Raw genomic sequence first — 17,902 nt, forward strand, 5'->3', positions numbered from 1 at the left:
ACTGAAGAGTTAAGTGGGTGTTTGAAAACAGTAACAAAAATTTGCCAAAATTTGCCAAAAAATTTGCGTGTCTCTATTTTTCTTCATAGCTCTCATCAGTACTTGAAATTATATCATATATTTATTTATTTATTCGGTTACCTTTTATCATCTGTCTTCTTGATTAATCTATAAGCTCAATGAGGACTGGATGTCTTATTTATTATTGTATCCCCACCACTTATAACAGTTCCTGGATCTTAATCAGCTCTTAATAAATACTTGTTAAATGAACAAACATTCCTGGAAGGCCATTTGGCAACACGTATCAAAAGCTTTAAAAAATGTGTGAAGTCTATGATCTAGAAATTTAACCTCTGGAAATTTATCCTTAAAGATATTTTGTATGAGTAAAATTTAGTATTTAAAGAAATGCTTATTTCTAACATAAAATCTGAAAAAAAGAAAGTAACCTAAACATACAACTGGAAATTATTTATTCATTTATTCAACAAATACTTATAAGTGCCCACTAAGTACTAGAACACAGCTAGGTGCAAGAGACACTAAAGATAGTAAGACCAATATGGTCTCTCAAGGAGCCCAGAGAGATAGATGTCAAGAGACTACTTTACTTTTAAATTTTGTAATGCAGCAAATAACTGAATGTTAGCTTATAGATACTTCACTAATAATAGTAGTACTAATGAGGATACTTTACATTTGCATAGCACTTCTAACTTTTCAAAGTAATTTTCCAGCCATTATATTTTTTAAATTTAGGTCATATTAAACTGCATTTGAACTTCATTATTAGATATTTTCTGAGAAATGAGTTGAGAGAGTGTAGGCCCTTTTCCATTAATTATGGACATATAAAATGAATTAATCAAATTCCACTGTATTTGCTATTAGGGTCAGTTGTGTGGGGGGAAAAGAAAAGACACTTTCTGCAGGGTTTGGAATAGGATGCAGCAGAGAGAATTATGCAAAAGTAACAGTTCTTTGAATTATTTAAACTTTAAATAAACTCTAAATTCATTGTCTTTATGAGGCATCATTAATAGTCTAGGAGAATACCACCATTTTGCAAAATCAAGTCCATTAGCAGAAGTAGATTTATTTACTACTGCAAGCCCCTTACTTCCATGGGCTCCACACACCACATGATATTCAATGGCCATATGTTTTTATAAAGTAACAAAAAAAATTATTTCCTCAATCAGTTTAGACCATCATCTCTTTTCATCAAACTTCCCCTCTTTCACATTTTGCTTTTTTTTGTTAGGTTGTGAAGGAGTGGCCACAAGCATGCCTTCTTACTTGATATGCAGGGACCCAGACAAAATATTTCTGTTGGGCCTCTATTTATATAAGCAATTTTACTAAAATATATTAGAAAAGTCAAGGTCCTATGTGAGATATATTTAGGACTGTTACAACAAGGTCTATAACAAGGTCTAGTGAGAGCCAATATATAGATCTACCTCCATAGCTGAAGTTTAAAGGTTGAGAGTGGACTGTCAGCAGCTCAGAGTGCCAAACTCTTCAGACATGAGTGACAGTCACCTCAAATCAGTCTCTTAGCACTATTTTGGTGGCCCAGTATCTCAAGATTTCATGAAGGAAATGCTGCCCTTACTAATATGTGTAATTCACCCACAAAGACACTCTAAATCTGAGGCTCATAGATCATTAGGGCATCTGGCCAACCCCATACATGAGGTAGAAGGTCAGAAAGCATCCCAATAGTTGAAAGGAGGGCCAAGGTCCATACAGATGACCCATATGACACATGGAGACCATCCATTTGACACTGCCAGTCCCAGGTAGTCCTCAGAGAAATTGGGCAGTTTGGAGGAAGGCACTCAAAAGCTCAGGGTCCCCTGAGGCACAGCACCAAGTGTGGGAGCCTGACTCACTAGAGTCAAAAGGTAATACTAGTCATGGCACTTTTAATATATAGTTCAAAGGACGTTGACTTACAAGATCATGTAGTTAGCGTCTGTTGGAATATATTTATTTGATTTGCCATTACTTCTATGTGTAATCAAATTATACCAGTCATCCCAATGCAGAAACAGCTTTCAGGAATATTCCTAATATCTGCTCTGTTAACTTACCCAGCACATGATACAAAGGTGTAGGGCCAGAGGTCATGTCATGATATGACACTTGCACCAGAAAAATGTGGACAGTGTGCAGTGGCAAGAAGCAAGGTTCAAAATCAGGGGACCAGAACTTAGTCTATGAAAAAGTTTTTTCAATCATAATAGCTCATGTTTGAAAGGAATATTGATAGAGAATTTTTCCTGAATTTAATAATCTTAATAATTCACATAAAATTTCTAATAAAAAAAAGTGTGAGGCCAAAGGAGCTTCTAAACCATTCAAACTAAAATTGTTAAAAAAAAAAAAGAGACTGAGTTATCTTTTTATTTTCTATACAGAAAATATTACATACATTATCACAAAACAAGGTGACCAGAGTATGCAACTAAAAATGCAAGAAAAAGTGCTATAGAAATATGTTAACAAGCCTACTGATAGACCTATAATGTTGCTGGATTTTGTGACTTCTCTGGGCTTATCTGGTGTCTCATCAAATAAGAACTTGCCTACCACTTCAGGAGACACCAGATATGAGAGTTTGATACCTGGGTAAGGAAGATACCCTGGAGAAGGAAACAGTAACCTGCTGCAGTATTCTTGCTTGGAAAATTCCAAGGACAGAGGAGCCCATGGGTCACAAAGAGTCAGACACGACTAAGCACACATGCATCACACTGTGACTTTTATGGCAGTCAACTTTAAAATTTGTAACTCACTGTGATTTCATTTCCCACTCTAAATAAATATTTACCTCCATATCTAAATTGTGTTCACTTTTGAAAGAAGGTCTTAAAAACTGTATAAACTTCCAGACTCACAAAACCTAGATCTATCCCTGTTTATAGGATTACATCTTACAGACTTCAAAATAGCTGACTTGTCAATTGAAATTCGTCTTTGGCTATAAAAAGGGACATGGATTTATGAGTTCCTCTGAGTAAGAGCCATAGTATTTACTCCCCAAAAGGAGTCATTCACACTTAGACTCAAACAAATACATATATTTTTATCAAATGAGACTTTCACCAGATGTAAATCTGCATTACAAATATTCCTTAAACTCCACTTTGTTTAGAGATTGATTCATATCATGCTTGTTGAAGTTCCTGTTCCAGAAAATTTATTTAATTCCTAAGCAAGGTTTACATTAATTTCATCTTTATTTTCTGACCAGTTCAAACTTTCATGAAATTCTCTTGGGAGGAGTTCCTAAAGTCTTGAGGACTGTTTCAGCCAGCTGTGCTGCGCTGGGGCAAGGGCCAATGTGTGTAAATACAAGAAAGGTTACCAGGTCAGCAGATCCTGGTTGGGTCCTCTGCCTGGGCTTGGTCTGCATCCTCTGAGGTGCGGTTCCACACTTCATGGCTAGGGAAAGTGACTTCCACAGCCACACAAGCTGTATATGACCCAAAGCACACCACAGTGGATTTGGAGCACTTTAGTTCAGGGTTCAGTTCAGTTCAGTTCAGTCGCTCAGTCGTGTCCGACTCTTTGCCACTGTCAATGCAGCAGATGGGAGAGAAGAGCGGAATACCAGTGGGAGATATTAAAAAACTGGAACACTTTAAAGCTAATCTTATATAATCTGATTTTAAAGCAATTTCCATGGGATGAGGCAGGAGTAGCACAAAGTACATGTTGGTACAGTCACTATGAAAAGAATGAGTTATGACCAGTAACTTACTCTCGATTCAGCTTTCACAAGTAAACATGCCCTTATTCCCTGAATTTGTGTTGGCCAGGGCAATTAAGGTGAAATGTGCTAACCAAAACAAAATCAAAATCTCAGTGGGTACATGCATGCTCAATCATGTCCGACTCTAGCAATCTGTGTGACCTAACAAAATAAAACTTCTTGGTGACTGTCCTCCAGATGGTGATTCAGGAACCCAGGTTTCTATAATCACATGACTCTGCCTTCTTGTTGCCTTGGTAGCACATACCTAGCAGATAGGAGGGTTCAGAAAATGAAGATCATGCAAGACTTTCTGTGTACACCAAGACTAGAGGCAGAGTTCATCACTTCCGCCCACATTGCTCTGGCCAGAACCCAATCAGGTAGATTCACTTGGAGGAGAGAGGGAAATCTCACTTAAATGAGCATAAAGAAAGGAAAGGAGAGAATTCCCTGATGGTCCAGTGGTTAGGACTCCACGCTTCCACTTCAAGAGGCATGAGACTAAGATCCCACATGCCTCATGATGCAGCCAAAAAACAATTTAAAAAAAAAAAGGGAAAAGGAAATGAAAGGAAATAGGTTTGGTGCCACTGGTAATGTCAACATAAACCAGCTAAACCTTGGGTTTCAATGTCAATTCTCCATACACCAAAAAACAAATTTGCGTCCAGAGAAAACTTTAAACATTTCTATTTATTGCTGGCAATCATTTATTTGTTTTATGTTTTAAATTAATATAGAAATGCTGGAATCTGATTTGCATGATTCTTGTATTTAAATAAATTGAATGTCTCTTTTCTCTTATATGTTCTTGACTGATGTATGCTACACAGATTAAAGCTGATAATTATTTAAAATTCAGAAACGTTGTCACTTTGTTCACTCTACTATGTCTTCCTGGCCTTCTGGTTAGATTATTGATATCCTCTGTCCCCTGTCATGCTTTAATTCAGTCCAATATCCTTCCCACAAGAGTTTTACAAGGCACTTGCAGTTAATTTGATAAACTAAACTGAGGAGTTAAGTTGGTTAATAATGCTTTCAAATATTATCATGTCCCTGTTATGATTTGCATTTTAAGAGTAATTTTTCAATGCTTTCATCAAAGCTTTATTTTAAACTTTTGAGGTCAGCCTCCTAAGATGTTGATGGGAGGTAAATGGATAAAATTTTCCTCTCATTTGAAGTTAAGACTTCTTACATGGTTAATCCCATAGCTCTTCTTGGAGATTCAAAATGCACATGAGAATATTATAGGTCCAGGGAAATCCTACAATAAAGACATCAGCTTCCTTTGTTTATTCCAGTTTGCTAAGCATTTTCGACCTCAAGAATTTTCCTTAATTGTTTTTTGGTTTGGGGGTCTTATTGTTTCTTTTTTGTTTTTGTATAACTCATACTCAAATCATGAACTATTTCTAATGGAGGAAATATAAAGCCTAACAGGGCACTAGTTGAGACAGGGGATTTGCAGGTGGCTTCACGAGCCGGTCTCACTCTGTTAGTGGGGCTATCGGCTATCACTGGCTTCAGCTCTTTCTCATCCTTTCATGGACCAGTCTCACACATATTTCTGGAGCTCCTAACTCTCTGTTTCATCCTTCAAAATCAGCATATCCCCAATGACAGATTTAAAAAAATAAATATGAATTTCAACAATCAGTCCTCTCCTGGGAATTCCAATCTCTCTCCTATTTAAATTAAAGAAAATTCAGTCAGCCTCAGTGTTTTCTTTAGTCTGTTCCACATCAAAAAAATTTAAATCGAATTTCAAATTTTTATCACTTTGGGCTTTGCACTTAAAGAGAAAAGAAGAACTTTGTCCTCTTAGAGGGAAGGATTTTAGAAAAAAATAAACCAAATAAATCCAATAAGCCCCATGCCAGCAGTCCCCTACTTGTCTACCATGTACCCTCTGGAGAAAAAAAAATAAACTGTCCATTTGACTCTCCCTTGCTGACAGTCTCTTCTAACTGTATCACAAATTGAACTTTAAAATAAATAAATGAATCAAACCAGCTGCTATAGGATGGGAAACCCAAAAATGTGTGAGTAGGACATTGATGAGAATGAAAAACCTCAGCATCAACTGATCCAAAAACATTCAAGTTTTTCTTTCTTTTTGATAGTGGAGTATGGTTTATTAAGCTGTGCTTTAGTACAGGTGCTCTTAAGGCACAAGGCTCTGACATTCTGCCAATTTTTCTTGAGCAAGGACACCAAGAAGTTGAGAGCTAAGACTATGTTGTACACAACCTTGTCATCTGTCATCATCAGGTGGCCAACTGTCACTGCCAGACACAGCACCTTCTTCATCTGGAACTTGATGGTGGACTTCACTTCATCAACTTTGGCCACCATGTTCTCATTGTGGGTCAGCAAGGAAGGGAACTTGCCAGGCTTGTTCAGGCCTGCGCCCAGGATTCATGGGATCTGCTTGATCAGAGACTCTGAAGCCAAAAAGGCATCATACTCCTTGGCCAGCTTCTTGACCAGTTCCTTAGTCTTGTTGAGTTTCCTCAGCACCATGTGGGGGATATCCACAGCCTTGGCTTCCTCACAGTGCTGCTGGTCCCACAGGACACACATGGAGAATTTGGGGTGGGGAGTGGACTTAAGCCTGACGGTGACAAGAAGTGTTTGTCCTTCTGAGAGTCATAGGCCTACAGCCTGACCTGAAGCGCCACCATCTCCAGATACTGCAGGCACCTATGCTGGTCACAAGGCAGGACTTCCCCAACCGCTTCATAGCATGTGGTGCAAGAGACTTTGCTGCTCATTGATTCCTCACGCTGTGATAACTAGAAAAGCCGAAAACATCCAGGTTTTTGATGTGGACCTCACCTCTCCCCTCTGGGGAAAAGGGGAATTTTTTAAGCAACAGAGACAGTGATGGTCATATCAAAATGAAAATTTTAAATTTCATGTAGATGATTCCCTAAAACCTGACAGTGAAAAGAAATGTAGGATAATCTTAATCAGCTCTCTATTTCCATCCACTACTAAGAATCCACAAAAATCAACCATCAGAAGAGCAAAAGACAGCACCCACCTGGTTGCCTGAGTTATTAAAATGACCAGAAATGTCACCTGTGTGGTAATGAGTAGTGGTTTCTCACCTGTAGTTATTAATACTTTGCATTGATCAGAACCCCTTCCTCGTCTCAACTCCAGAAATTCGGCTTTTGCTATTTTAAATATTGAAATTCTATGTAACATTTTGTCTAAAGAATTGTGATGCTTAGAAATATTTCGAAAACATTACTGCATGAGAATGCACTTGATAAACTGAGAAATAGTATGACTTATTTTACAGTATTATATTGAGTATAATTTGCACAAAGGACATGGACATACCTAATGTTCATTCAGTGATGACTTTAATATGTGTAAACACTCATGAATATATCAATTAGATAAAGAGAATTAGCATTTCCTTCATCCAGAAAGTTCCTTCAGTACACTTTCCACTCAACATTCCCCCTTTCACATACACAGAGACACTCTGATAATCGCTGATTGGATTTCTATCACCATTGATCACTTTCACCTATTCTAGAGCTTTATATGAATGGAATCACCCAACATATACTCTTTGTGCCCAGATTCTTCCCCACAACATATTATCTATGAGGTTCACCCATGTTGTTAGATATAACTGAAACTATTATTTTTTCATTGTTGCATAGGTTTCCATTATAAACAGGTCACAGTTTGTCTATTCACATGTTGACAATCTAAGGAGCTGTTTCCAGTTTGGAGCTACTAAGAATAAACCTGCTATCAATATTCCTGTTAAATTCTCTTTGTGGTCATCTGTTTTCTTTCCTCCTGGGTAAATACTTTGAGTAGAATAGATAGGTTAGAATGCACTTGCATGTCTAACTTTATAACATACTGTCAACCAGTTTACCCTTTTATATTCCCACCAGCTAAGTATGAAACTTTCAGTCATTCACTAGCATTTAGTGCTGTCTGTTTTAAATTTTAACAGTTTTAATGGGCTTAAAATATCTTGTGGTTTTAATTTGCATTTCTTTGATGTTAAACATCTTTTCGTGTACATAATTGCCATTCTAATATATTTTTGAGTATTCAAATTTTTGCTCACTTTTTTAAAAAAATGACAATTTGTCTTTATTTCATTAGCTTTTTATATTTCAAATAAGAGTCCTTTCTTACTTAGATATACTGTGAATATTTTCTCCCTGTCTGTGACTTTTCAGTTTTTTGTGTCTTTGAAGAGCAGAAAGTTTTTAATTTTTATGAAATCTCATTTAAAAAATCTTTGTCTATACAAGATCTTAAAGATATTTTCTTCTTTCTTCTAGAAATTTTATAAATTTAGCTTGCATATGTAGGGCTGTCATGAAAATGTATATTTTCTTCTATTAGTTTCTTATTTGATCTTAAATAAGATGTTTGAGGTTGAGAAATACCACTTAGACAATTTGATTTAAGTCTTAGAGTCTTGCAATCAGATATCAATAATGTCTAAGTCGACATTTTGCTTGTCCACCTAGCAAGTTATAGAAGAATTTGAAGTAGGACACTTCTGACAGTAGAAGGAGCCACCAGCCACAATAATACCAAAACAAGAGGCATTCACCAAGGTTCTTTCTGGCAAACGCAGACACATAGTCACTATAGATCCAGGTCTCCTGACTCCAGGTTAATTAATAGTTACTCAATCAACAAATTCTCCTTCTGTAGCATGCCTATGTTTATTCCAACTATTAAAACACTCTTGAGGTGTCAAAAAGAGTTGAAGACTGAATTCATCAGTCTTCTCTCTCAGATTAGGGACAAGGGGCATCAGAGATGGTTTAAAAATAAAGATTTGTAACTTTTGCTTTCTTCAAGGCTGACTTTTGAGACTGAACAAAGAATAATCAACCCTGGTGTTCTATAACTCCTTTGGGAAGCTCTTCTAAAAAGATAGATTGTTACCATGCCAGTTTGCATCACCATTTGGTTTAATTATTATTCGTAATTGGGAAATAATTAGATAAAACGATGATGTAAACCCCAGTGGAAAATAGACATCTCTTAAGAACTCTAATGTTTTCCGTCACTTAAAAGGAAGGGGATATGACTTACTGGAGGAAAAAACTAATTAGAAAAGCAGACACATCTTCTCCCTCTCCTCATATTTCAGGCACGCTGGCAAGTGCTCAAAAATGATCAGAGAGTGGCCTATTTCTCAAGGACCCCAGGAGAGCATGATAATTTAAATCATCATCTCAGAAAAGTGCCTTGAGCACTTGTCTTTGCCTTTTTATGATCTTTGGTCAGGAGAGAGAGTTTGGCTCTCCCAACTGGCATGGCCATGCAAAATATTGGCTGGAGGAAAACTGGGGTCACACCCACACCAAAGTGAATCCAGCCAAGTTAGGATTCCTGCCAAGATAAACACCTTTGTGCAAAAAGAGGAGTCAGAAATGTTTAAAATCATGCTACCCTCAATCCCATCCCCCAGCAAAATGAAAACAAGACTTTATCTAGGAGCACAAATTGGCTTTTGACAACACAAGGAGATGAGAGGGAAGTGATTAGGTGTTCGGATGTGGGCCTAGCAACTTCAAAGCCCCATGTAAATCTCTCTAAAATCCATTGTCTGGAGTTAGATAATTTTATTTTAAAAATTGAAGTAACAATAAAAACAAGGGGAAAAAATAACAAAACAGACAGCTTCATAAAAATAACATTTCAATGAAAATTTTATTTAAATATTCCCATTTGTAAAGGGCTTCCCTGGTAGCTCAGGTGGTAAAGAATCTGCCTGCAATGTAGGAGACCCCAGTTTGATTCCTGGGTTGGGAAGATCTGTTGTAGAAGGGATAGACTACCCACTCCAGTATTCTTGGGCTTTCCCGGTGGCTCAGCTGGTAAAGAATCCACCTGCAATGTAGGAGACCTGGGTTCGATCCAACAGACAATTTTATAAAAATGACATGTCAATGAAAGTTTTATTTAAATATCCCCATTTGAAAAATGTAAATGTTTATCAATAAATCATAATGTGGTCATAGGAAAATGAAAAACAGGAAGGCTTGAAACTAAAGAACTAGGGTTGCGAATATATCTACATGCCAGCCAGTCCTTTCAGCCTTCTGCTGCTGCTGCTGCTAAGTCACTTCAGTCGTGTCCAACTCTGTGTGACACCATAGACGGAAGCCCACCAGGCTCCCCCCTATCCCATGACAATTAGGCAAAAAAGTTAATCTGGCTCCCCAAGTTTCAGTTCTTGTCCATAGAGCAGAAAATCTGTTAATGATCTTAGACCCACATCTCTATAGTAGAAAGCTCTAAGGTAAACTAATCTAGGCACAACTATTAATCCCAAAATTTCGAGTTCTAGGATCTTTGAGTACAACCTCACCCTGAAAAGATGCCTTTTCCTTTTCACTTCCCCCCTCATCCCTTCAATTATGTAAACAGTAGCTCCCAGACTCATTCCAAGGTTAACAGAAACACTTGGCTACAGTCTGTACAGTGTACTTGGAATTGCACTTTCCAAATTGTTCAAAAATAGCTGCAAAATAAAGAGCCCCTGTTCTTGGAGATATGACATTCAATGACTATTGTGGATAAGGTGAGGTTTTGCAGGCAACAGCTTTTCTATAATTCTAGTTGAATTGGGGATTAGACAGATGGTGAGGAAGAGGAAGAGAACTCTTGGCAAAGGCTCCCATCCAACATGCACAAGAGAGTGGGAGAGGAGTGTGATGACTACTTGGGAATAGGAATGCAGAGAGAACCTGGGGGTCCAGATATGGGATGTCTGATATGTGACAAGGTGCTTGAGCTTTCACTAAATGAAAGTTCCTTGGAAAAGAAGAGGACTGTCAGGTTGCAAGGAGTACAGGTCCTCTCCTACAAAAGTCCCTTAGCAGAGCCTCCATTTCATTTGTTCTTTGAAGAAAAGATTAATGGGAGTCTGTTGGGGCAGAAGGGAACAAAGGTTATGTCAGTATTAGAAGCTTTATGTGAATGGTAAAGAGTCAAATCAAAAGCATTGGACCAGATTTTCAAATTTATTCAGGCTTAAATATCAGAAAAGGGGTCATTTTTAACAAGGTGAATAAATGTAAATCTTTGCCTCTACTTGAAGAGGATCTAATTGAGCTCTATAGTGGTTAATTAATGCGACTTTCAAATCCACAGCCCATTTCTCTTCCCATCATTTCTAGTTTGCTAAAAATTTGGCTTTCTGAAAAAAGAAAATGCTCTGATTGGTTCAGTTCAGTTCAGTCGCTCAGTCGTGTCCGACTCTTTGCAACCCCATGAATCACAGTACGCCAGGCCTCCCTGTCCATCACCAACTCCCAGAGTTCACTCAAACTCATGTCCATCGAGTCGGTGATGCCATCCAGCTATCTCATTCTATGTTGTCCCCTTCTCCTCCTGCCCCCAATCCTTCCCAGCATCAGAGTCTTTTCCAGTGAGTCAACTCATCGCATGAGGTGGCCAAAGTATTAGAGTTTCAGCTTTAGCATCAGTCCTTCCAATGAACACCCAAGATTGATCTCCCTTAGAATGGACTGGTTGGATCTCCTTGCAGTCCAAGGGACTCTCAAGAGTCTTCTCCAGCACCACAGTTCAAAAGCATCAATTCTTTGGCGATCAGCTTTCTTCACAGTCCAACTCTCACATACATACATGACCACTGGAAAAACCATAGCCTTGACTAGACGGACTTTGGTTGGCAAAGTAATGTCTCTGCTCTTTAATATCTAGGTTGGTCATAACTTTCCTTCCAAGGAGTAAGCGTCTTTTAATTTCATCGCTGCAGTCAGCATCTGCAGTGATTTTGGAGCCCAAAAAAATAAGGTCTGACACTGTTTCCAAAAGGCTCTGATTGGTAGCGTTTGCCAATTTCCATTGTGTAAATAGCCCTACTAAGGCTGATTTCAATCTTCCAAATGGAAAGTCACTGAAAGGAGAGTTGAAAAGGGATGCCCAAAATCTCATTTCAACTCTGCTTTCTGGGCTTCCCCATTGGCACAGTGGTAAAGAATCCTCCTGCAGGAGATACAGATATGGGTTTGATCCGTGGGTCAGGAAGATCCCCTGGAGGAGGAAATGGCAAACCACTCCGGTGCTTTTTCCTGGAAATTCACATGGACAAAGGACCCTGGTGAGCTATAGTCCCTGGGGTTGCAAGGAGTCAGACACGACTTACCAGCTGAGCACCTAGAGCATGTACACATTAATAGCACAGAATCTACTCTCGAAAAATCTACTCTAAGAGCCAGATCTAGCAGACCATTACAATAGCTCCTAATTTTCCATCTTTGCAATGTATTTGTTTTATGTCCTATCTTCTTAGGTTCAGAATCCAGGAGCATCCCAATCTTGCCTGTGTCTCTATGAGATTTCCTGTGGTTCTCTTGCTCCTCCTAGGAAACATCTGGAAACAAGAAGGGTACATTGACCTATATACTCTCTCATGTCACATCTTTACTGGTCACAAAAAGGATAGGAATAAAAGAATGAATCAATTTAAATCCACCTCCTTCTTCTAAAGTAACAAAGTCTTGCCTAGCTAAGGATGGGTTAGCATTATTCGTTTCAAAAAACATACAACATGCAATGTGAAAAATTCACTCAAAATGTCTTTTTCAACATTTTAGAAATTATTTTATTCATAAAAATTCTGTTCGCAGTTTTGTATGTTTATACTATTCAATATTTGTTTTTTCTTGTTTTCCTCTTCAGTAATTTTTTTTTGTAATTAGCGTCATAGATTCTTTCAAAATCAAAAGAAAAAATATTTTTAGAGTGTGTTGCTTCTTTGTTGAAACACAGTTTAATGTTTATTATCATAATTCTGATTGCTATTGAACCACCTCATATGATGTATTTTTTACTTCATGAGCTATTATTTGGCTTACACTCATGATTTGTGCATTAATATGATTCAAGGTTATGCAATAACAATCAGAAATTATGATAATAAATACTGAACCACATTTCAACAAAATATGATAAACTCTTGTGAGGTTTTTTAATCTCTTCATTAACAAAACATCTTATGCTTCACTGACACATTAATTACCAAGAAATTACCCAAGAAAATACATAATTATTTCTAGTAATTGACAGTGACTCTATATGTAACACTTCTTTATGTTAAAATAATTGCGAAAATATGACCTTTTTTCTGCAGACATGTGGCTTAATTGATTGCATTCTGTTTTTCAAATTTTAAAAAATGTAATAAAAATACCATCAGTAAAGTACATAAGTGATTCCATTTCAACTGAGGACTGTTTTAGTGAGCTCAGCAACAATATTTGGTAATACTAGTGTTAATGAAATTACCTTGATAAACTTAGGGTTATTATTCCAATTTCTCAATTTACCCAACATACTATTACATTTTCTTTCCCAGAAAGGCTTTACCAGTCATTCCAAAACCCCATGCATATTGTGAAGAAGAACATTCCCTAAGTGGCTAGTCAAAAGATCGAAATCCTTTGCTTATATACGAACATTCATTTTAAGAAAAAGAAAAGCTTCTCTCAAAAACTAAAGCCACTCTTGGGATAAAATCATTTTGATCCTTTCTAGCTTTAAATTTTCAATGCTTTATGATTCTATAAAATCTCTTCCTAACTTGGACACATTCCTTAAACCAAAAAACAACAGTTCAAATGTGCCTATCTCTCTGCTTCCTGTTTTGGTTTTTTTGTTTTTTCTTCTTTCAACCTGACAGTTTGGTCTAATGAGAACTTTAACTCAAAAGCCAGATATCATACAACTCCTTCCATAAGCCTCTGCTTTGTTTACTTATTTATTTTCACTGCCTCTTTCCTTCTCCTAATCAGGATAAAACAACTAACAGATAAGCTTTTGTCATCATATCCATGTGTCCTTAATCACTCAGTTGTGTCCGACTCTTTGAAGCTCCATGCACTAGCCCTTCAGGCTCCTCTGTCCATAGCATTTTCCAGGCAAGAATACTGGAGTGGGTTGCCATTTCCTCCTCCATCAGATCCTCCTGACCCAGGGATCCAACCGGCGTCTCCTGCATCTCCTGCATTGGCAGGATTCTTTACCACTGAGCCACCTGAGAATCCCTTTGTCATCATACTGTTCCTTTTGAGACTGACCAACATGGAGAAATTTTCTTTAACCAACAATATACAACCATAACCACACAGTAGCATAGTATCAATGCGGTTTAATTTGAACCAAAATCACTACAGATTTCAACATAGTAGAGAAGGACTGAACTTAAAAAACAATAACAATAACAAACAAAAAAAACTTGGGAATTGCAGGACATAGACATCCTCTTGCATGTTTCTATTTTCTTTGTAAAATCACCTTCAGGATGATTCTCCAACTGAAATTTTAGAACACACACACGTCTAAAACCACAGTAATAAAAGACTAACATTTCTACTATATGATCTCTAGGGGGATTAGCATGGGAGGCTATTTTGGGAACTATGGATATCTAAGGATTTGGTAAAGCCACTTGAAGGGAAAGTGGGAAGGAGCAGAGGAAAGGTAAGCAATGGGTTCTTCATTCCTTATCTGTTATCCAATCAGAGCTTCTCTGAGTTTATCTGTTGTACATATTGGGTTTTCTGACTGGTTGTAATTCAAAGAAAGTTCTCATGCTCTCTCAGTTTATGGATGATAAAGTGGCAATTCTGTGATAACAACTGGTTTACCTTGAGTCAAACACCTGCCCCAACTCAGTGCCAGGTCTAGAGTATCCCAGTCTAGCACAAATGACTCTCAGTCCAGTGCTCCTTTATCTAGAAGACATTTCTGTCCTGAGATAGAAAAGTGCTCCAGTGTTCTGGTTGACCCAGCAGTCTCACTACTGGGCATATACCCTGAGAAAACCGTTAATTGAAAGAGATGCATGTACCTCAATGTTCATTGCAGCACTTTTTACAACAGATATGGAAGCAACTAGTCCAGCAACAGATGAATGAATACAGAAATTGAAGCACATATATTCAATGGAATATTACTCAGCTGTTAAAAAGAACACATTTGAGTCAGTCCTAATGAGGTGGATGAACCTAGACCCTATTATACACAGTGAAATCAGTCAGAAAGAGAAAGACAAATATTGTATATTAACACATGAGTACGGAATTTAGAGAGATGGTACTGATTAACCTATTTCAGTAGGTGGGGGAAGGAGAAGGTGGAATGAATTGAGAGAATAGCATGGAAACATACACATTACCATATGTAAAATAGACAGCAAGTGGGAATTTTCTGTGTGACACAGGGAGCTCAGCCCACTGCTCTGTGACTACCTAGAGAGGCAGGATGAGGCGGGAGATGGGCTGGGGCTGGGGGTTCCAGGGCTGATGCATGTTGATGTATGGCATAGGCCAACGCAATAAAGTAATTATCTTCCAAGAAAAAAAGAAAAAAAATAGGTTTATTGACTGCTCTTTACAGCTATCACTGTTTTTCCTCAGGGAGATAAACTCCACCAGGGAGAGATCTAAAGCACCAAGCATCACTGAACAAAAATATTGGCTCTGAACCAGGACTCAGCTTAATGTCATATACTGAAGCATGTAATATAATCCTCTCTCTTCATCCAGGCTTCAGACAATTAGCCAGCCATGCCCGGCAGAGGCTGTTACTCCACATATGAGATCTCTAGATACAGAGTAGGGGTTGCTGCTCATTATGTAGACATTCGTTAGTCATTGGTTGAAAGCCTGAGCACCACCCTTCAACACAGTGGGTTTATAAAGACAATAGCAATACCTAGTGCCTTCAGTTTACATTCTGGTTCAATTCTCTCCTATGTATGCTGGGTGGTTCCCTCTTTTCTATCCCATTTGCTGCAGAATTTATCTTCCCCTACCCCTTCTGATGGAGGTTTTTTCAAAGCAATTGGAAGGCTGAAAGCATAATGCTTTCTGAATAACTTTTCCTGTGTTTGTTTTCCACTTGCCTCAATAAATTTTAAATTTGATGGCAAGAAAGGGCTTTTCATTTTTCTCTGAGCTACAGAGGGTCTCATCACTCAACAAGTCCCGTGAGCTTCTACATTCTCAGCACTGTGTCCTCCTTCTGACCTTCAACTTTCTCACTGCCTGGAAAGAAAATTTTCCATGAGGACTGACAAAGCCCTACAAGCTGAGTTGGACAATGAGACAAGCAATGAACAGAGCAGATTTTTGTCAGAGGAAATGGCAACTTCCTCATCAAAGATCATTTAACATGAAACCTTGGAGTCTACTGCAAGCTAACAGACCTGCTTCCTTACCTCCAGCATATACATAATTTCTTAAGAATATACAATTTCTTAGGAGCACAGAACAAGGGTGGCACTTGCAGAACTCAAAGATTTTATTCCTCTTTGCATTAGACATAGCCTCCCCCACCCAATATCTGGCATGGTAGGGTCCTCACCCCCCGCCCCAGGGACGGGGGAGCCTGGTGGGCTTCCGTCTATGGGGTCACACAGAGTCGGACACGACTGAAGTGACTTAGCAGCAGTAGCAGCAGCAGGGTCCTCAGTTGCTTTCAATCCAACCTCAGGAAGAGCCCATTAGCTGGAACAAATCACTGCACCCCTTCTGCTGTTTCTGATTAGAATTCCACTTTAGAGACACTAAAAAGAGCCAAAAAAAGAAAGAAAAGGAAGGTGGGGACCAAAGGCAAGGAGGAGAAAACCATCCTATCCTGAGCACCCAATGGCTGGCAAGCTTCTCCAGTGATTGAGTGTAGGGTACTATCTGATGACAGCTCATTCAGTGACCAAGGAAAGAGGCTTAACCAGCTGAGCTGATCGCCAAAGTCCTCATCTTTAAAACAGGACCAAAAACTGCACTTCCTTGTATGGAATTGCTGGGACATATAAGCAAGATAAGAAATGTCAAGTGATTGACCCAGTGCTGACTCAAGTTTCACATTCAGTATATGTCAATGAATAGCATTGTGTCCATTAATCTTAACAATCCTGGGAAGAGAGCATTATAATCATTTCACAGATGGGCAAAACGAAGCACGGACTGAAAGGAAGCTTGTACAAGACCACATAAGCTTTGTTATTTCTGGAACACTATCTCCCCTATAGGTAGCAGCTTCTCCGTTGAATCAGACTCCTATGATTTTTTGGCTAAATGAGGAGTAAAGTGATTCAGTTACATCTAAATCTACTCTTGGCCATGGGACCTAACTCTACCTTTGACAGGAGGGGACAGCTCAGCCCAGGCAAACAGTGTCAAAGAGAAATAGAAGACTAAGTCTTTCCGCAAACCACCAACAGTGGGCTTTCCCACCCAAGGGTTTGGTGGAGCAAAACCCCTCCAGTGTCTATTAGATTCCAACTCCCTTCCCATAAAGGGAGTCACCAGCCTGTAATTGTTTCTTCTTTAATTTTTCACCTCATGTGAACAGAGTCAAACTTTGGACCAACATACTTCAAATAACATTCAAGTTATTGTTCTAGATATTGTGGTTCGGTTGTTTCAGTTGAGGAAGGCTAGGCTGCAAAATTTAAGTTCATTGTAAACAAAGAAAATCTATCAAAAATGGAATATCTCAAGAGAAATCCTTTCCAGGTTTTCATTACTGATTGCAAACGATAAAAATCTTTGTTTGCTGATGGCTTGGTATCCCCACACACATTTACAGTGAGGTAACTGCTTTGTTCAGGTGAAGGTTTATATCACCTCTAAAGCAAGTCCATCGACACATTGCTTGTTAGATATATGTGTAGATCTCTTCTGCCCTTCATTGTCACCCGGCTTAGTGTCCAGACCTGTTATAGTGCCACAGAGAGGAAATGTTAAAATGTCACTCTTAGATGTTTGAGCTCTTGACTGTTGAATGGACATTTACCAGGAAACTGCTTCCATTTTAAAAGTCTTGAGTTAAAAATCCTGGGACGTGGCTTCTTTCTAGTCTTACATACTCTCTATGGGGCTTGAAATCATAGCCAAACCTCACTGTACCTCTCTCTATCTGTCTGAAAAGTGAGAATAGTGGCTGTGCTTATGGTAGGGACCTAACAGAAGCAGAAGATATTAAGAAGAGGTGGCAAGAATACACAGAAGAACTATACAAAAAAGATCTTCATGACAGATAATCACGATGCTGTGGTCACTCACCTACAGCCAGACATCCTGGAAT

General features: G+C 38.4%; 1 pseudogene; it reads right to left on the reverse strand.

Moving 5' to 3' along the window:
- Positions 1–5,854: 5,854 nt before the first annotated feature.
- On the reverse strand, positions 5,855–6,549 carry LOC129538569 (large ribosomal subunit protein uL1 pseudogene; annotated as a pseudogene).
- Between the last annotated feature and the right edge of the window lie 11,353 nt (positions 6,550–17,902).

This window comes from Moschus berezovskii, chromosome 2 (genome assembly GCF_049115385.1).
Source record: "Moschus berezovskii isolate FMDL1 chromosome 2, NW_MosBer_1.0, whole genome shotgun sequence".
In the NCBI taxonomy this organism is placed as follows: domain Eukaryota; kingdom Metazoa; phylum Chordata; class Mammalia; order Artiodactyla; family Moschidae; genus Moschus; species Moschus berezovskii.